The sequence below is a fragment of the Triturus cristatus genome, chromosome 1_1, assembly GCF_964204655.1.
Source record: "Triturus cristatus chromosome 1_1, aTriCri1.1, whole genome shotgun sequence".
In the NCBI taxonomy this organism is placed as follows: Eukaryota; Metazoa; Chordata; class Amphibia; order Caudata; family Salamandridae; genus Triturus; species Triturus cristatus.
The window spans coordinates 450487120-450509300 of record NC_140579.1 but is presented as its reverse complement, the minus strand read 5'-3'; positions in this window follow the sequence as shown (position 1 = coordinate 450509300).

Genomic DNA, 22181 nt, shown 5'->3' with positions numbered 1-22181 from the left:
GGGTTCTTCTGCGGGTTAGCCTTAGAGTTGGAAAAGGTGTTTTTCCCCTTAAAGTTATTTTGGGGGCCTTTGGAGAACTCCTGTTTCTTGTTATCTCCCCCCTCTTTCCTTAGGGGAGCGCCCTGTCCGGACTTCTGAGAATCTCCTCCAGTCCCCTTCGTGGACACTCGGGTACTTGCCCAAATGTCCGCCTCCTCAGCAAGCTTACGGGGGCAAGTAAGTTTGCTGTCTACCAGGTGTTGCCTCAGCTCGGGAAGGCATTTCTCGAGTAGATGCTCCTTGAGGATTAAGTCATACAACCCTTGATAGTCCTCCACCTCACTACCTTGGACCCACCCTTCCAGGGCTTTCTTGGCAAAATCCAGGAAGTCAACCCAATTTTGTGAGCTCAGCTTGTGGCTACCCCTAAACCTTTGCCGGTATTTCTCCGGGGTCAACCCAAACTTCCTAATGAGCGCCACCTTCATGGCGGGGTAGTCTACCTGTTCCCCCCGGTCTAGGGCCAATAGGGCATCCCTTCCTGTCGGAGGCATGTACCGGTATAATCCACCACCCCAGTGCTTCTCATGGATCCCATGGGCTCTTAAGGAGACCTCATAGGCTGCCAGCCACTTGGCTATGTCGTCCCCAGCGGAATAACTGGCGACTACGTCCTTTGGTAAATGGGGCCTGGGCTCCCTGGCAATTTCCTTGGACTCAACACCCCCCGGAGTATTGTTAATGGTCTTGAGGTCGAGTTCTCGTAACTTGAACTCATGTTCCATCCTCCTCCCTTCCATCTCCAGCTTGGCCAACTCCCACCTTAACTGTCTTTCCTCTCTCCCGTCGGCTAACTCGGTTTCTGATAACCCTCTTGATGACACACTACTGCCCTCCCGTGAGGCTACCTTGGGGCTGATAGACATCGCACCCACCCCCAGGGGACATTCTGTAATCATCTCCCTGACAGTTTCCCTGTCTGATTCCTCCTCCTCTACCGTTCCCTCCATGTGTGCTTCCACCCAGGCTCGCAGACTAGTACAGAGCTCCTCTCTCTTGGCTCCTCGCCTAACGAACACTCCCCTTTCCTGACAGAACTCCCTGAGCTGTGCCACAGTATAGGTCTCCAGCTCTGACATTTTGAATTCCATTTTTGTCAGTTGAAAGGGTGGACCATCACCCCGAAGTAGGTTATGAAGATAGGAACTTCCTCTGAGGATCACCTCCACCCACCTCCAGGAAAGAATTTAAAAAAACAAAATCACAGAATTAGAAGGCCGCTGGGAGAATACTCCGGGTGTGTACCTGTGATGCACACTGAATTATTATGAGGTTCACAACAGCACGGCTCGTAATCCCAACCGCTGCCACCAATTTTATGTTGGACCTGCGATGGGCAAGCCCAGCACAAAGGGGGGTAGCTTGGCTCGAGTGACAAGGCGGTAGAAGGCTGTTGTGTTAAGCCGGCTATGACCAAATCATAACTCCCTGCACACCACATAAAAAGAAGGACACCACACCACTGTTATAGAAAAATACGTTTCGTTTATGTAAAAGTTCTCTGGGTTGGAAGAAGTTCAATTAGTTAATCACATTCACCTTTCTTACATGGGTTTGATTAGCTGTGTACTGGTTGCGTAGGAATAAATGGTTGGACTCTAATAAATAAATATACTGGATAAATATCAGGATTCAATACATTTGGAATAAATATCAGCAATGACTGGAATAAATATCAGCAAAACATCACAGTTGCATAGCAAGTTAGATACCGATCGTTTCACATAAATATCTCAGGGTCATACTGGTATCGCTGCCACTAATTAATCACTTTCAGGGTAAACACATTTAGATTGCCATTTAATGCGGAATGCGCGCTCTTACAGTTTTTGAAGTGTTCACGGGTTCGGGCTCTCTGGGCACAAGATACTCGTGATAATCCTTTAGTTGCACTTAAAGCATATTGCGCGTGTATCTGGAAGATAAAGACATACAATGACTACGGCAATTACACTCCGCGGCCAGCCGGTTTAATACTACTGCGGCCGGAGGAGTCTGTGCGCTTCTGTCAACGCAGGCGGGGTCTCCGAAGGCGGCTTCAGTTCACGAGTCCTCAGACCGTCGAACGGGCTGCCGGAGGGGTCAAACTACCTGCGCGCACAGTTCAAAATTGGAGCCGCACCTCAGTCCCGGAACAATGCGGCAACTTCAGGGGAAGAGACGGTCCCACCTCACTTTAGCTGCGCCAGTAAGCGCTTCAGTCAGTATGGCCCTTCTCCCAAGGGCGAAGGGGGGTTCCAGGGGCTCCGCGATCCTCCCTCCGATCTCACTCACGGGGGGGGCTCCCGCCCACAACAACAGTCCCCAAGTCACTCGGGCAGGGCAGAGACGGTACTCTCGCCCAAATGAAGGCCAGCCTTTCCCCGCCCCAGCGCAGCACCTCACCTTCTGTCCACGATCAGCGCTTCAACGGCGGTGGGTTCTGAGACGTCCGAACGCCCGCCAGGAGGCACTTAAGTTGAAGGGGCCCTGTCAAGGGTCGCAGTCGCGATCTCACCACTGGGGGAGGCGGGGAGGCTCTAACTATGGCCAAAGTCTCTGAGGGGCAATTGGGCACTCACTGGCCAGGCGCTGAAGGCGAGAGGTCACTGCTCGCGCTTCTGACTGGAACTCCAGTCAGGGTCCACGCCAACAACCTCGGCTGTACTTCTGCCTGCGCTATCAGCTGCCTCGGGGGGGGGGGGGGGGGAACAGGGCAGGTGTCAATCTGGTGTCAAGTCCTCTTCTATGTTTCTTCTCTTCTCCACTTTTTCTCATCATGGCCGCCAGGGACTGGGCCTTTTATAGCCAGTGCCCTGGGGTGCCAGCACGAGCCAGAAGGTTCTAGAACCTTCCCTGGCTGTGTCAATGACATGGCCCTTCCAAGGTGTCTTTTTGGTCATTAGGAGCCACCATACTGGGCTTCCTAAGGCAGCCATTTTGTGTACTTGTAACTTCTGAGGGGATTCCTGTCAGGTTTGAAGGTTACACAGAGTGCGCCAAAACCCCCAAAGGGTCAGAGGTCAGAAGGACTCCAATGGGAGTCACTCTCATAGGGGACAATGGTGTCCACCATTTTAGGGTTGACAACCTCAGTGTGTAATGCCACCGGTTCCGTCAGGCGCCTTGTACATAGGTGCCAGGAACTTGGTGAGCAACTGAGCGTCAAGGAGCATCTAGCCCCATGGGACAACACACAAAAAGGTCCTGGTAGACAAATAAAAAGCGACAAATTTTAGGAGGCACGGGGGAACAAAATAAATCATGGTGTGAGGGGACTCTCAGAAGCAGGCAGGTCTAACAAGCACTATCTGCGCCAACTGGGGCAAAACACTCGAACACTCTTAAAGCAAGCAAGTAACTGAAACTGCATTTACCACAATGCCAGGGTGCGAACCTTGCTGTTTAATAGTACTCCTGTGAGTCATTGAGCTGACAAGCTCGTGGATGAAGCACCCGCATGCCTGTGAGAGGTACCTGATCTGAGAAAGATGTTGGCAGCATACTCAGCAAACCCCACATTTGAAAGACTGTAATCTCTACTGATGACGGTTAAAGAACCAGAACCACGTGTCTAGAGATCAGCACCTTCTGCGTCAACTGTGGCGAAAAACTCGAACACTCTTGAAGCAAGCAAGTAACTGAAACTGCATTTACCACAATGCCAGGGGCGAACCTTGCTGGGAGGTGAAGCAGAGTCCTCCCACCCCTGTTCCTGTTTAATAGTTCTCCAGTGAGTCATTGAGATGACGAGCTCGTGGATGAAGCACCCGCATGCCTGTGAGAGGTACTAGGCCTGAGAAAGATGTTGTCAGCCTACTCAGCAAACCCCAGATTTGAAAGACTGTAATCTCTGCTGATGACGGTTAAAGAACCAGAAACAGGTGTCTAGAGATCAGCACTATCTGCGCCAACTGTGGCGAAACACTCAAACACTCTTGAAGCAAGCAAGTAACCGAAACTGCATTTACCACAATGCCAGGGGCGAACCGGGCTGGAAGGTGAAGCAGTGTGCTCCCACGCCTGTTCCTGTTTAATAGTTCTCCTGTGAGTCATTGAGCTGACGAGCTGGTGGATGAAGCACCAGCATGCCTGTGAGAGGTACCTGACCTGAGAAAGAAGTTGGGAGCCTACTCAGCAAACCCCACATTTGCATGACTGTAAGCTCTGCTGATGATGATTAAAGAACCAGAAACACGTGTCTAGAGATCAGCACTATCTGCGCCAACTGTGGCGAAACACTCGAACACTCTTGAAGCAAGCAAGTAACTGAAACTGCAATTGCCACATTGTCAGGGGCGAACCTTGCTGGGAGGTGAAGCGGTGTGCTCCCACCCCTGTTCCTGTTTAATAGTTCTCCCGTGAGTCATTGAGCTGATGAGCTGGTGGATGAAGCACCCGCATGCCTGTGAGAGGTACCAGGCCTGAGAAAGATGTTGTCAGCCTACTCAGCAAACCCCAGATTTGAAAGACTGTAATCTCTGCTGATGACGGTTAAAGAACCAGAAACAGGTGTCTAGAGATCAGCACTATCTGCGCCAACTGTGGCGAAACACTCAAACACTCTTGAAGCAAGCAAGTAACCGAAACTGCATTTACCACAATGCCAGGGGCGAACCTGGCTGGGAGGTGAAGCAGTGTGCTCCCATGCCTGTTCCTGTTTAATAGTTCTCCTGTGAGTCATTGAGCTGACGAGCTGGTGGATGAAGCACCAGCATGCCTGTGAGAGGTGCCAGACCTGAGAAAGATGTTGGAAGCCTACTTCGCAAAGCCATCATTTGAAAGACTATAATCTCTACCTATGACATTTAAAGATCCGGAACCACATGTCTAGAGATCAGCACTATATGCGCCAACTGTGGCGAAACACTCAAACACTCTTGAAGCAAGCAAGTAACTGAAACTGCATTTACCACAATGCCAGGGGCGAACCTTGCTGGGAGGTGAAGCAGTGTGCTCCCACCCTTGTTCCTGTTTAATAGTACCCCCATGAGTCAATGAGCTGACAAGCTGGTGGATAAGGCACCCGCATGCCTGTGAGAGGTACCTGACCTGAGAAAGAAGTTGGGAGCCTACTCAGCAAACCCCACATTTGCATGACTGTAAGCTCTGCTGATGATGATTAAAGAACCAGAAACACGTGTCTAGAGATCAGCACTATCTGCGCCAACTGTGGCGAAACACTCGAACACTCTTGAAGCAAGCAAGTAACTGAAACTGCAATTGCCACATTGTCAGGGGCGAACCTTGCTGGGAGGTGAAGCGGTGTGCTCCCACCCCTGTTCCTGTTTAATAGTTCTCCCGTGAGTCATTGAGCTGATGAGCTGGTGGATGAAGCACCCGCATGCCTGTGAGAGGTACCAGACCTGAGAAAGATGTTGGAAGCCTACTCAGCAAACCCCATATTTGAAAGACTGTAATCTCTACCTATGACAGTTAAAGTACCAGAACCACGTGTCTAGAGAGCAGCACCATCTGTGCCAACTGTGGCGAAACACTCGACCACTCGTGAAGCAAGCAAGTCACTGAAACTGCATTTATCACAATGCCAGGGGCGAAACTTGCTGGGAGGTTAAGCGGTGAGCTCCCACCCCTGTTCCTGTTTAGTAGTACTCCCATGAGTCATTGAGCTGACAAGCTGGTGGATGAAGTACCCGCATGCCTGTGAGAGGTACCTGACCTGAGAAAGATGTTGGCAGCCTACTCAGCAAACCCCACATTTGAAAGACTGTAATCTCAACTGATGACGGTTGAAGAACCAGAAACACGTGTCTAGAGATCAGCACTATCTGCGCCAACTGTGGCGAAACACTCGAACACTCATGAAGAAAGCAAGTCACTGAAACTGCATTTATCACAATGCCAGGGGCGAAACTTGCTGGGAGGTGAAGCGGTGAGCTCCCACCCCTGTTCCTGTTTAGTAGTACTCCCATGAGCCATTGAGCTGACGAGCTCATGGATGAAGCACCCGCATGCCTGTGAGAGGTACCTGACCTGAGAAAGATGTTGGCAGCCTACTCAGCAAACCCCACTTTTGAAAGACTGTAATCTCTACCTATGACAGTTAAAGTTCCAGAACCACGTGTCTAGAGATCAGCACTATCTGCGCCAACCGTAGCGAAACACTCGAACACTCTTGAAGCAAGCAAGTAACTGAAACTCCATTTAACACAATGCCAGGGGCGAACCTTGCCGGGAGGTGAAGCGGTGTGCTCCCACCCCTGTTCCTGTTTAATAGTACTCCCATGAGTCATTGAGCTGACAATCTGGTGGATGAAGCACCCACATGCCTGTGAGAGGTACCTGACCTGAGAAAGATGTTGAGAGCATACTGAGCAAACCCCACATTTGAAAGACTGTAATCTCAACTGATGACGGTTAAAGAACCAGAAACACGTGTCTAGAGATCAGCACTATCTGCGCCAACTGGGGCAAAACACTCGAACACTCTTAAAGCAAGCAAGTAACTGAAACTGCATTTACCACAATGCCAGGGTGCGAACCTTGCTGGGAGGTGAAGCGGTGTGCTCCCACCCCTGTTCCTGTTTAATAGTACTCCTGTGAGTCATTGAGCTGACAAGCTCGTGGATGAAGCACCCGCATGCCTGTGAGAGGTACCTGATCTGAGAAAGATGTTGGCAGCATACTCAGCAAACCCCACATTTGAAAGACTGTAATCTCTACTGATGACGGTTAAAGAACCAGAACCACGTGTCTAGAGATCAGCACCTTCTGCGTCAACTGTGGCGAAAAACTCGAACACTCTTGAAGCAAGCAAGTAACTGAAACTGCATTTACCACAATGCCAGGGGCGAACCTTGCTGGGAGGTGAAGCAGAGTCCTCCCACCCCTGTTCCTGTTTAATAGTTCTCCAGTGAGTCATTGAGATGACGAGCTTGTGGCTGAAGCACCCGCATGCCTGTGAGAGGTACCAGGCCTGAGAAAGATGTTGGCAGCCTACTCAGCAAACCCCAGATTTGAAAGACTGTAATCTCTGCTGATGACGGTTAAAGAACCAGAAACACGTGTCTAGAGATCAGCACTATCTGCGCCAACTGTGGCGAAACACTCGAACCCTCTTGAAGCAAGCAAGTAACCGAAACTGCATTTACCACAATGCCAGGGGCGAACCTTGCTGGGAGGTGAAGCAGTGTGCTCCCACGCCTGTTACTGTTTAATAGTTCTCCTGTGAGTCATTGAGCCGACGAGCTGGTGGATGAAGCACCCGCATGCCTGTGAGAGGTGCCAGACCTGAGAAAGATGTTGGGAGCCTTCTCAGCATACCCACATTTGCAAGACTGTAAGCTCTACTGATGACGGTTAAAGAATGAGAAACACGTGTCTAGAGATCAGCACTATCTGCGCCAACTGTGGCGAAACACTCGAACACTCTTGAAGCAAGCAAGTCACTGAAACTGCATTTATCACAATGCCAGGGGCGAACCTTGCTGGGAGGTGAAGCGGTGAGCTCCCACCCCTGTTCCTGTTTAGTAGTACTCCCATGAGTCATTGAGCTAACGAGCTGGTGGATGAAACACCCGCATGCCTGTGAGAGGTACCAGACCTGAGAAAGACGTTGGAAGCCTACTCAGCAAACCCATAATTTTAAAGACTGTAATCTCTACCTATGACAGTTAAAGAACCGGAACCACGTGTCTAGAGATCAGCACTATATGCGGCAACTGTGGCGAAACACTCGAACACTCTTGAAGCAAGCAAGTAACTGAAACTGCATTTACCACAATGCCAGGGGCGAACCTTGCTGGGAGGTGAAGCGGTGTGCTCCCACCCTTGTTCCTGTTTAATACTATTCCCATGAGTCATTGAGCTAACAAGCTGGTGGATAAGGCACCCGCATGCCTGGGAGAGGTACCTGACCTGAGAAAGAAGTTGGGAGCCTACTCAGCAAACCCCACATTTGCATGACTGTAAGCTCTACTGATGACGGTTAAAGAACCAGAAACACTTGTCTAGAGATCAGCACTATCTGCGCCAACTGTGGCGAAACACTCGAACACTCTTGAAGCAAGCAAGTAACTGAAACTGCAATTGCCACAATGTCAGGGGCGAACCTTGCTGGGAGGGGAAGCGGTGTGCTCCCACCCCTGTTCCTGTTTAATAGTTCTCCCATGAGTCATTGAGCTGATGAGCTGGTGGATGAAGCACCCGCATGCCTGTGAGAGGTACCAGACCTGAGAAAGATGTTGGAAGCCTACTCAGCAAACCCCACATTTGAAAGACTGTAATCTCTACCTATGACAGTTAAAGTACCAGAACCACGTGTCTAGAGAGCAGCACCGTCTGTGCCAACTGTGGCGAAACACTCGTGAAGCAAGCAAGTCACTGAAACTGCATTTATCACAATGCCAGGGGCGAAACTTGCTGGGAGGATAAGCGGTGAGCTCCCACCCCTGTTCCTGTTTAGTAGTACTCCCATGAGTCATTGAGCTGACGAGCACGTGGATGAAGCACCCGCATGCCTGTGAGAGGTACCTGACCTGAGAAAGATGTTGGCAGCCTACTTAGCAAACCCCACATTTGAAAGACTGTAATCTCAACTGATGACGGTTAAAGAACCAGAAACACGTGTCTAGAGATCAGCACTACATGCGCCAAATGTGGCGAAACACTCGAACACTCTTAAAGCAAGCAAGTAACTGAAACTGCATTTACCACAATGCCAGGGTGCGAACCTTGCTGGGAGGTGAAGCGGTGTGCTCCCACCACTGTTCCTGTTTAATAGTTCTCCAGTGAGTCATTGAGATGACGAGCTCATGGATGAAGCACCCGCATGCCTGTGAGAGGTACCAGACCTGAGAAAGATGTTGGCAGCCTACTCAGCAAACCCCAGATTTGAAAGACTGTAATCTCTACTGATGACAGTTATAGAACCAGAAACACGTGTCTAGAGATCAGCACTATCTGCGCCAACTGTGGCGAAACACTCGAACACTCTTGAAGCAAGCAAGTAAAAGAAACTGCATTTACCACAATGCCAGGAGCGAACCTTGCTGGGAGGTGAAGCGGTGTGCTCCCACCCCTGTTCCTGTTTAATAGTACTCCCATGAGTCATTGAGCTGACAAGCTGGTGGATGAAGTGATGGAGCAGGGTTTTTACTTTAAAACCGAATACCTGTTTCATTTTCGCATGTTCTATCTAAAAGTACTACTGATTAATTATTAATGATTAAAAGTTTGTCGAATGTCGTTTAATCAACCTTATTAACAAGAGAATTACACGTGGGAATGCTATTGCATGGCTACAATAATAAGTGAACTAAGTTCATGAGCAAACTGACAGAAATCGATGTTGCTTATGTGATGTTATTGTATTTGCGCTTATAATTAATATGCATTAATGGCTTTTAATGTCGCAAATGGCTAGATAAATACACACACATAAGGGTATTAGCAGGGGAATAACACTGTATAATCATTTCTATGCAGTAATTTTTGTTTATGTCTATTTTGCTTAAAGTTGTCCATTGTGGCCTGCCATAAAATGGCCACCACCCGCAGCCTGCATTTGAGTTGCTGGAAATTTACAAAAAGGCTTCGCTCTGCCTGTGACCTTGCACCTCCGATGAACTGAAAAGCCATAAGCATGATGACAAGTCTGGGACATCTGCCAAAAGCCCCTGGAAGACGGAAAAGTTGATACGAACTCAATGTGAACCCACTTTTGAAACAAATTCACCTAGTAGAGACATCCGTAAAATTAGCGAATTAGTCATGGACGTTCAATTCTGCTATTCATTATTTGGGACAATCTATGCGTGAGAACATCTCGCAGAATATCGAAAAAGTACCAAGATGATATTATTTCCGCCATTCATCCGTTCTGAATAAGAAATGTAACTTTTTAGAATGTAAATTTTAGTATAAATAATAGTAGACTAGAGAGGTCTAGCGCCACTTCTTCCCAAGCTGATGATGCGAGGTCCCTATGCTGACGGAGAGGACGATGACTCTACATGACGACAGAAGACTCTAATTCTTCTACAGAGGACCGGTTCTGACTTAGGATCTGACATTTAGACAGAATAGGTAAATATGAGAGAAATGCATTGGCTTTTCTTGAAATTTTAGATAAATGAACAATCTGTTTGAATTACTGTCTCGGGTGATTATTTTTGGTCATGTTTATTGATTTTATTGTGTATTCTTTGAAATGTATTTTGCTAGATCCACAAGCAACTAGCTGGTCGTATTGACCTCAAAGTACAGGCAGATTAGATAGAGTTCATATGAAAGGTGTTTCTCCTTTACAGGGCACGGATAGAGTGATTTAGGATGAATGTTGGTGTAATGGGCCCCACCAGCGTGTGATGTGTGTATGCGTGTGTGACTGTGAAATCATTCCGTCCGTGGAAGTAGAGGGGATTTGGAAGCTCTGATCTGCACCAGTTTCTTGGTAGCAGAATGATGGTTAGCTATTTTCTTGATCTGGCGAAATTGTATATAGGCTTGTGGATTATTGATTGATATTTGTACTAACACTATATGTTGAAGTTGTGGTGAGTTTTATGTATTGTGAACGGCTTCTGGGATGTAGGGAGTCGGTGACAGTTCCGTAGTAGAGCAGAGGGAGTGTTGCTCTCGGAAAAAGGCGGGATTGTTGGCCCTGTATGCAGACAGGGGAAAACGTGTGACAATTGAAGTTGCGCGTCGCATTGTCTGGGTTCGATAAGGTAGCATCGCCGTGTGTTACCATTAGAAACGTATTTTCTGTGTGAGAGAAGTGTATATGATAGCGAAGGTTATCTGTGAAACTCTGGTCTTAAGTCCCAGGGATCCGTAAGGGATTCCGTTAAAGCTTACCGCTGGAGAAGTAATAGGTATTCTCTGAGCTTGTTAGAAGGACAGGGCAGAGGTAAGCGCTGTTTTGTTAACGTGTGATATAATTCTGTAGTAGGACAGACTGTTCGCTGTTCTCGGGAAAGACTGAATTCTGTGTGAATGTACTGCATTTTCTGGTATGTAAGAGCGTGAATGAGAAGGCATTCTGGTTAATTGCGAAACTCTTAGGAGCATTCTGGAGGGAAACAGTTAATTGATGCTTGTTAGAAGGGTAAAGTAGAGGGATGTGCTACTTTATCAACGGAAGTAACGATTCTGTAGTAGGGCAGAGGTAAGCGCTGCTCTCGGGAAAGGCAGAATTCTCGTGGGAAAGGTCTTTTGCTGTTCTATGGCTAGCGAAGCAGACAATGGAGATGTTTGTATGTTGTAACTAACAGACTCGTAGAAGTTGAATCAAAGTCTACCAAGTAGTTTTGTAAAGGAGGGGTAGACGCGAGAGACAGGAGACAGGAGCAGAAGCGACTGCAGCGGCTGCTGACGTCAGAGAGACCGCGCTGTGATTGGACAGTGGGTTAGAACGGAGGAAGCGCAGAGATTGGTGTACTAGTGTACGCCGTGCTAGGATTGGGAGCCATACAGGGTGACGTAGATGCCCCAGGATTGGTGCGTTAGTGTGAGTCGCGCTGGGATTCGCGGACTGAGTTAGTGACGTAGACGCTCCAGGATTGGTGCGTTGGTGTGAGTCGCGCTGCAATTGGACAAAAGATCGTACAGCTGTAAAAAGAGTAAACAGCTAGTGGAAAATAAGAAAGATGTATTACCATGCTGAGGAAAAGAAGAAAAAATCCTTGTTTAGTAAGGTTAAAACCTGGTTTGACAAGGATAAAGACATAGTGACAAGGGAAGGACAGTTATTGCCCCCGATAAGAACCCTGGCATCCTTCATGGTTGCGAAGTATGGGTATCATACCTGTATTTGGTTGGATAACTGGGTAAAATACACTAAAGATGATGGAGTGTTAGCGTTCCCAGAACATGGTTCATTTAATCTGGCCATACTGAGGAACTTACGGGAGCAGATGATGAATCTAGAGCCTCGACCTAGGCCAACGCAGTTTGAGGCCATGACTGAATGAGAAGATGAAATGCATGAACGAGAAAAGCAGAGGGGTGGGGGTAGCTACAGATACATGTTTGGGCGAAAGTATGATCGCGAAACCCATCATGACAGAATGAGAAGGTGGCGAGATGCCAGTATGACCGAGGGATTATATCCTGTAAGAACGGCAGAGGAATCAGGAGGGAGAAAGTGTACAGATAAAGAACATAATGTAGAGACCAGAAGATATGGGGCAAATGAATCTGATGATGATGTCTTAGAGGACATGCTCTACAAAAGACCACCCCCGTATAGACGAGAACCGGAGGTAGGAACGGCAGTTACCCCAATGAGAAACACCCTGCGGATTATAAAAACAGAGGCTACAGCCCCTGAGTTGAAAAGCAGTTGTTCTCTGGCGGAAAGAGAAAGAGAGAGAGAAAGAGAGAGAGAGAGAGATAGAGAGAGAGAGAGAGCGAGAGAGAGAGATAGAGAGAGAGAGAGAGATAGAGAAAGAGAAAGAGAAAGAGAGAGAGAAAGAGAGAGAGAAAGAGAGATAGAAAGAGAGAATGAACTTGAAAATGAAAAGACCAGAGAACTAGCAAGAACTACATCTGAACTAACGGAGAAAATCAGGGAGCTGACTAAGAATCTTGAGGCTGTTACAGTGCCTGTGACAATAGGCCCGGTTATGCCGATTTTTGACAAGCAGAGGACGGGTGAGAATGGTTTGACGGTGCCATATGTGGGCAATAGGTTGATTGTACCTCCGGAGCAGGCAGAAATGAGAGCGGGAGAAGTTCAGTGGAGAGCAGGAGAAAATCAGTGGAGACATACCGTATGTGGAGGGGAAATGAGTGTGCAGACTAACTCAAGTTTGAATTCTGGATGTATGGAACGGAACAGAGGATCAATTTTGGAACCGCAAAGGGTGACAGAACCAGGGGGTGGGGAAAAATATGTGATAACTGCTGAAGATTTGAATGATTGGCTGAAAACATTACAGAAAAAGGAGAAAGAGTCACATGGAATTGATGTAGCTAGGCTACGTATGGAAATGGAAGAATTGATAGTAGGAACCATACCTACAGAAACACTGAAGAATTATCAGGAAGGGGAGATCCTCTTTCTATGTAAAAGCATCACATGGAGAGCAAAGAACATACACAACAGGTTGAAAGGAATAGCCAGTAAAGTGGGAATTGACATGGATAAGGTGAAAGCTTTACAAAAGTCATTCCGAGTGGATTTTTCAGACAAGGATATTGAGAATCTGAACAATGCAGGCCGAACAGGACAGATTAAGGAAATGATTGCCTTGTTGAAGAAATGGGGAGATGTAGAAAGATGGAAAGACAGATGGTATCGGACGCGAGAGGATGGAGCAGATAGAACTTACTCGGCATTTCCCCTGACAGAAAAAGAGAAGGCAGTGACAGCTTACCCTATGAGAGAGATTCCAGGAGGTGGGTACGTACATGTCCCATGGACCAGACAGGATATTTTATCATTTACGAATGATTTCCCTCGACTAAGGGAAAAGCCTGTTGAGTGGTACAGACAAGTCGACAGATTTGTGAAGCTGTCAAAAGTACTGTGGATTGACCTAAATAGTCTGTTTGATATAATTGTACCAGCAGACCTGTGGGCAGAATGTAAAATAGTCATAGACAGGCCCACTAAGGAATACCCGAGAGATCAAAAAACAGGAGCTCCAGACCCGGAGGTAATGAAGAAGTACGAGCAGGTTATGGCCTTTTTGAAAAATAAAGTACCCCCCAAGGAGACAGACTGGGTTAAAATAGACCGAACACATCAGGAATTGAAAGAATCAGTCCATGCTTACTATGAAAGACTGATACTAGCTTTTAAGCAGTTCAGTGGAGATGAACACCTGAGTGACAAGGATCTGAGTCATTTTGTGTATAGATTTGTGTACGGTTTGCGGCCTGAAATCAGTGAAATGATACGGCAGCACACCGTGGACTGGCAGAGTAAGAAGATTGATGAGATTTTGAGACATGCAAAATACTTCAGTGATGAGATTGAGGCAAAGCAGAGAAAACTAAAAGAAAAGGCAATGTGGGCACAGGTGAAAGTTGCAGAAAGACAGGAAGCTCAGCTGGTTGAACAGGCAAATAACCAAGGAAATAAACCTAGGTTTGGTCCAGATAAAGGAAAAGGGAATATAGAAGAAGCAAAGAAAAAGTTCCCCTGCCACAACTGTGGAAAATTGGGGCACTGGAAATCCGAGTGTAAGAATCCACCGTCCACTAACGATGATAATTCATCATTGAATTCGCAGGTGCAGAGTGAGGGGTGTGGTCAGCATCGGCAACAGCAGAAGGCTGATAAGCAGCAGAATCAGGTGCCAAAACAACCCTTGCCACAGAGAAAAGGATCCCGGAAGTACAGCCAAGAATCGGGGTTCTACGATGAAGAGCAGGTAATCAAACCAAAACGCGCAAGCGCTGTATCTCAGTACTGGCTGAAAAATGAGGGAAGTGACTCTGAGGGAGACCTCTGACGGTGCCGAAGAGAGGAGGAGGAGTGCGTACTTGGCGCAACTCTAGAAGTAGACCAGGCAGGACCTTTTGTAGATGGGAAAATTAATGGTGAAGGTATCACTTTCCTAGTTGATACTGGGGCCACGAGATCAACTGTCAGGTCAGCTGATATAAAGAATCTTCCTCTCTCGGATGAAACGATCCAAGTGGTTGGTGTATCCAATACACAGATCAAAACACTCCTTACTGAACCAGTAAGGGTTAGAATAGGGAAATTTTCAGACATGCACCGATTCGTGGTGTGTGACACCAGTCCAGTGAACCTGTTAGGCAGGGATCTGCTGTGCAAAATGAATTGCACTATTTTCTGTACTCCAGATGGTATAACCTTTGAAACACCTGATGAGGATGTGCTATACAGAATGACCATGGATAACAGAGAATGTGAGGCTTTGGGAACATATGCAATATTTAATCCTGATGCATTACCCCCAGAGTTGAAACAGACAGTGAAAGCAGCAGTTTGGGATTTTACTGGAGAAGATGTGGGTCTGATGAGAAATGTAGATCCAGTAAAGATTACTGTAAAAGAGGGAGTGGTTTACCCAAACATACCGCAATACAGATTGACACCTGAAATAATTGAAGGAATAACACCTTTAATTGAGAAGATGATCCAGCAAGGGGTGTTGAGAGAAATATTGAGCAGCCCATGTAATTCACCGATAATGGGACTGAAGAAACGTAATGGAAAGTTCAGAATAATACAGGATTTCAGAAAAATTAACAAGATTGTTGTGTCATGTTGTCCTATAGTGCCAAATCCATCAGTGATTTTGTATCAGATTCCCCATGATGCAGAATGGTACACGGTAATTGATTTGTGTCATGCTTTCTTTTCAATCCCATTGCATCATGACAGCCAGACGATATTTTCTTTTAGATTTGGAGAACGGATTTTGGCATGGTGCCGAATTCCACAGGGGTATACAGAGAGCCCCTCAATATTTAATCAATTGCTAAAGAAATCTCTGGAAAGTCTGACAATGCCTGAAAATTCAGTCTTGGTCCAATATATTGATGACCTACTTGTGGCATCAAAAACACGAGAAGCTTGTGAAGTAGACACCATTGCATTACTGAATCACTTGGCAGATGGAGGGTTGAAGGTATCTCCAGCCAAATTGCAGTTCTGTAAGAAAGAAGTTCAGTATCTGGGACACAATATTGAGAAAGGCCTGAGAAAAGTGACTATTGACAGAATCAAAATCATTAGGGGAATGAGAGCCCCAATGACACAAAGAGAAGTGAGAATGTTCCTGGGAATGGTGGGTTACTGTCGTCAGTGGATAAGTAACTTTTCCCTGATTGCCAAACCATTGATCAAATTGACCAAAAGTGAGGTAAAAGACCCATTGGAACTAAACCCAGAAGAAATGGCTGCATTCAGAGAGTTAAAAGACAGACTTTGTGAAGCTCCTGCCCTAGGAATGCCTGATTATGAAAAGGAATTTGAGCTGTACTGTAGTGAGAGAAATGGATGTGCACTTTCAGTGTTGATCCAGAAACATGGACGTCTGAGGAGGCCAATTGCCTATTTCTCAGCAACTTTTGACCCAGTAGCTGTGGGTTTGCCAGGTTGCCTGAAAGCAGTAGCTGCTACCTGCAAATGTCTGGAAAAAAGTGAGGGGATCATAATGGGATACCCTGTACGGGTATTCGTACCTCATGATGTGGCAATCCTTTTAACAAGGAGCCGGACACAGTTCATGTCTCATAGTCGGCTGACTAAATATGAGAAAGTCATTCTTGGTGCAACCAATGTAAGTCTGGAGAGATGTGTGAATGTGAATCCAGCGACACTGTTACCTGATGCTGAATGTGTGGGAGTGAGAAATGATGTTGATCATGATTGCCTGGATGTACTTGATTACTGCACAAAATCAAGGCCAGACATAAGAGATCTGCCACTGCCTGAAAGTGATCATGTGTTGTTCGTGGATGGATCTTGTCTGAGAACAGAGGAAGGAGCGTTGAGTGCTGCATATGCTGTGTGCAAAGTCTCGGAGGTTGTGGAAGCATCACCTTTGAAAGGAGTTAAATCCGCTCAGGTGGCAGAATTGGTGGCACTGACAAAAGCATGCAAGATTGGGAGAAGTGTGAGAGTAACTGTGATGACTGACAGCCAGTATGGCTTCGGAGTTGTCCATGATTTTGGCCCGCTATGGCTACAAAGAGGTTTCCTGACCTTAAGTGGAACTCCCATAAAGAATACTGAAGTGGTCGGAAAACTGCTAGAGGCGATACAGCTGCCTAAAGAACTAGCAGTTGTAAAATGTGCTGCTCATGGTCATGGTGACGATTTTGTAACAGTTGGTAACAAGTTTGCCAATGACATAGCACAATATTGTGCAAGGAACAATCACTCAATTAATAGGAGCAAAGAACGGGAAATGTCTTCTTGTTCATTAATGTTTACTAATGAAGTGGGGACATGGGAAGAAGTAAAACAGCTGCAGGATGAGGCAGAAGATGATGAAATGAGAGATTGGGTGAAGGCAGGTTGTGCACCTAGAGAAAAAGATCATGTGTGGGTCTATAGGGATGGAAGACCAGTCATGCCAAACAGCATGCTATCAACAATGGCAAGGATGTATCATGGCCAAGGACACCTGGGGAGGGACGCTATGATAAGAGCATTTAAGCAAACCTGGTACAGTCCAAAGTTTAGACTGATAGCAGAAAGCCTCTGCCAGAGATGTCTGATATGTCAGCAATTCAATCCTGGAAAGAAAACAGTGGTGAGCCTAGGAACGATAGGCAGGGAGGGAGGACCCTTCACAAGAATGCAAATAGATTTCATTGAAATGCCCCCAGTCAACAGGTTGAGGTATGTCCTGGTGGTGGTCTGTTTGTTCTCAAGGTGGGTGGAGGCGTACCCAACAAGAAGAAATGATGGGATAACAGTGGCCAAATTACTGTTAAGAGAATTCATCCCAAGGTACGGGTTCCCAGTAACCATTGAATCAGACAGAGGAGGACATTTTTATAATGAAATCATGGGTCTAATTTGTGAAGCATTGAGTGTACAGCAGAAGTTGCATTGTGCCTACCGACCAGAGGCTTCTGGAGTCGTTGAGCAGATGAACGGTACTATCAAAAACAGAATTGGCAAAATGTGCTTAGCCACAGGAATGAAATGGCCCGATGTCTTGCCTCTAGTCTTGATGACCATTAGGTCTACTCCAGACAGAACAACAGGTTTGAGTCCACATGAAATTATCATGGGACGTGCTATGAGGCATGCATATGTACCAGTGAACAAGCTGATGACTATAACTGATGACATGATTTTGGATTACTGCAAAGGCCTGGCTGACGCAGTTCATTCTGTGTTTCACCAGGTTGGAGAAGACGCCACCACACTTGAAAAGAAGCCAGCCCATGATCTGAGCCCAGGGGACTGGGTAAGGATAAAAGTCCACAGAAGAAGGAATTGCCTGGTTCCAAGGTGGGGAAGGCCAAGACAGGTCATCTTGACTACAACGACAGCTGTGAAGTGTGCTGGTGTGAAGAATTGGATACATGCAAGCCACACACTGAGAGTTCCAAATCCCAGAGATGGTACTGGAAAAGAATACTTTGAAGATTCAGACTCCAGTGATGATGCAGACAGTGAGGCAGTAAGAAGGAAAAAGAATCCTGAAAGTGGGGAAAGTGAGTCGAGAGAAATTTTCATCCCACCAGAGGAGGTTCTGAAGAGAATAGTGCAAACTGCAGAAGCAAGTTCAGACTCAGAAGAATTGCCCGAGGTTCCAATTAACAGTGACCAACATAAAAAGAAAGAAAGAAAAGAAAAGAACATTCCAACAAAAGAGACACCTGAGTCACATGAAGGAATTGGACAAGTTCCACCTGAGATAAATACTGAAGAAAAAGGGACAGACAAAGACAGAGAGGGACAGATTGCGGAAAAACCCCGAGGAGGTGTAGGGAACATCAACAACAAGCTAGCTGAAGGGACAAGTAGACAGCAAGAAGATTGCGTGTCGGAGACCCGAGGAGGGACAGAAATAGGGAAATCTCAATTGGTGGAAAAAGAAACTGTTGGAGAAAAAGAGACTGTTGAAAAGAAAGCTGTTAACGAACCAATAGCAACTGAAACAGAGTCTGATGAAAGTGACAATGAGATACATGGAGGACAAGTTCTGAGAAAGAGAACTTGGCTTGGAGAAAGAAACAATAAAGAAGGAAAGCAAAAGAGAAATGCTAAAGGAGATCTTTGGCCGAATAAGATAAAGAGACTGAGGTACACACTGACACGAGTTAACTCTTCGAGAGCTGGGCAGGTGAACGAAGTGTCAAGTCAAAACCCAACCAAAGAAGAAGAAACAAAGATACCTGAAAGAGCAAAAAGAATAAGAAAACCAAACCAGAGGTACAAGTCACCGGACGTATGTGGCACTGCCTGAACAAGGAGAAGAGGCAGATAGCCAAGGAAGTCCAGAGGAGGCTTTACTGAAGGAGGTTGCTGAAGAAGAAGCTGTGGGAATCCTGAGAGTTATCTTGTCCAACATTGGAGAAGAGACGGATGTTCAGGACCTGATACAGTTTGATGATGATGAAGAAACAGTGAAAAGTGATGAAAATCCAAATTGAGTAAATCAAAGGAAAATTAACTTGGAGAAGAGAAGAAGAAGAAATACTAAAAATTAGTAGATTGTAATAATCCGTTGGGTACTTGCTGCCCTTAAGAGTTCAGTAGAGGAGTAGAAGAGGCTAAGTCAAAAGACACGGTCAAATTAACAAAATGGCTAACACTGAGAATAAAAGTAGATGTACCTTTCTGAAAAGATGGTGCAAAATGTGCTGCTGCTGTACAGGTTTATTAATGCTGCTTTGGAGCGTGCTTGCTCTACTGATTTCATTTAGAGTCACTATAGACACTTTAGAAGGTCATACTGAGAACACGACTAATATAGGGAAGAGTCCATTAAAGGTAATTCCAACTAGAACTAGTAATATACATATACATAAAGATAGGTCAATTAACGATTTTTCTAGCAATGTTTTTTCTAAATTGTTGTATGAATACGTAAAGACAATGGAAGTAAGGGATTGCTACGTCTGTATGCAGTTACCTGCCTCTGTTTCGGAAGGAGTGACTTATCATCATCTTCCGGCTACATTTGGAATTTCCTGTAGTGTGTTGATTAGTATTTTTTATCAATTAGGGAAATTAGATTACAATATGTCTAATATAGATAATATTCTTGGGCAGTTGCCTATGAATAAAGCACTGAATCCTGCAAAGGATGCTAACACTTTAGGTGAGATTTTCCTAGAAACCAAAGAATTAACCTTAGACTATGTTTTTAGAAATAATTTAACTTGCAGTTTGAAAGGAGAAGAGAAGAATTTTCTAGACATGGTTGAGAGAAGAAGGTTGAACATGCACAAGAAAGCGGAAGGGTATAAAATGAGTGACACAATGTGGGATATTGAGAAAGAAAAGGAGTTGAAAAATGGAGCCAGTCCAACTATGGCTATAGATGCCCCACAGAAAGGAAAACTGTGCATTACCAGGAAGAGATCCCAATATGATTATTATTTCATAGGGACTAGTGAGTGCCATGATACATACTTTATTGCAACCGGATGGGGATTTAGAGGAGGAGAAGATCCAGTTTTTCCGGGAGTGTATTATATTTGTGGGAACAAGGCTTATTACCGTTTGCCTGACCATTGGTTTGGTACATGTTATGTTGGCCTGGTCTTTCCAAAGATTTTTCACATGGATAGAGTAGATGATGCCGAACATTCTAACACATTAACACGCTATAGAAGAGAAACATGGACAGAAATTGTGGGAGATATTTTTGGAGCTTTAATTCCAGCAGTGGGAATTTCTTTGAATGCATTTGGCATTCGGAAGCTATCAACAGTGGTGGATCGCTTGTCAACAAGCACCGCTGGAGGCTTTCTTTTGGTAAATACAGAAATGGTTGCTTTGCGAGCTATGGCTATGCAAAATCGACTTGCCCTTGACATTCTTTTGGCAAAAGAGGGTGGAGTCTGTGGAATGCTGAAAGTTCAACATTGTTGCACTTACATTCCTGACGAAAGTAAAGATCTAAAAGTTTATATCAAAAATATTACTGATTTGCATGAAGAATTAGTACCACTGGAAGCTGAAAGTATCTGGACTAAAATGGCTAACAAGATGATTGCTATTAAGAACTTTGTAGCTAAAATAGGTAGTACCATATTTGGTAAAATATTATTTCCATTAACTTGTGTAATAGTTGCAGTATTGATTCTTAGATTAGGATGTATGTGTTGTAGATATAGAAGAAATAAAAAGAAAATCACAAAAGAAAATGTTAAAAAGAGACAAAAGAAATCAGAAAGAGATTCACAAGAAATAGAACTAGAAGAGCTAAGAGAAAGCATGTATATAGAAACTAAAAAAGAAGATGAGATGGAAACTAGGGTCTAAAAACAAGAACAAGAAGATATTTCAAATTCTTCCAAAACGGGAAACTAAATTGATTTTTGGGGTTTTGATTTTTGTGGTGATTATATATCACCAAAGGGGGGATTGATGGAGCAGGGTTTTTACTTTAAAATCGAATACCTGTTTCATTTTCGCATGTTCTAACTAAAAGTACTACTGATTAATTATTAATGATTAAAAGTTTGTCGAATGTCGTTTAATCAACCTTATTAACAAGAGAATTACACGTGGGAATGCTATTGCATGGCTACAATAATAAGTGAACTAAGTTGGTGAGCAAACTGACAGAAATCGATGTTGCTTATGTGATGTTATTGTATTTGCGCTTATAATTAATATGCATTAATGGCTTTTAATGTCGCAAATGGCTAGATAAATACACACACATAAGGGTATTAGCAGGGGAATAACACTGTATAATCATTTCTATGCAGTAATTTTTGTTTATGTCTATTTTGCTTAAAGTTGTCCATTGTGGCCTGCCATAAAATGGCAACCACCCGCAGCCTGCATTGGAGTTGCTGGAAATTTACAAAAAGGCTTCGCTCTGCCTGTGACCGTGCACCTCCGATGAACTGAAAAGCCATAAGCATGATGACAAGTCTGGGATATCTGCCAAAAGCCCCTGGAAGACGGAAAAGTTGATACGAACTCAATGTGAACCCACTTTTGAAACAAATTAACCTAGTAGAGACATCTGTAAAAGTAGCGAATTAGTCATGGATGTTCAATTCTGCTATTCATTATTTGGGACAATCTATGCGTGAGAACATCTCGCAGAATATCGAAAAAGTACCAAGATGATATTATTTCCGCCATTCATCCGTTCTGAATAAGAAATTTAACTTTTTAGAATGTAAATTTTAGTATAAATAATAGTAGACTAGAGAGGTCTAGCGCCACTTCTTCCCATGCTGATGATGCGAGGTCCCTATGCTGACGGAAAGGACGATGACTCTACATGACGACAGAAGACTCTAATTCTTCTACAGAGGACCGGTTCTGACTTAGGATCTGACATTTAGACAGAATAGGTAAATATGAGAGAAATGAATTTGCATTTAATTGACTTTTCTTGAAATTTTAGATAAATGAACAATCTGTTTGAATTACTGTCTCGGGTGATTATTTTTGGTCATGTTTATTGATTTTATTGTGTATTCTTTGAAATGTATTTTGCTAGATCCACAAGCAACTAGCTGGTCGTATTGACCTCAAAGTACAGGCAGATTAGATAGAG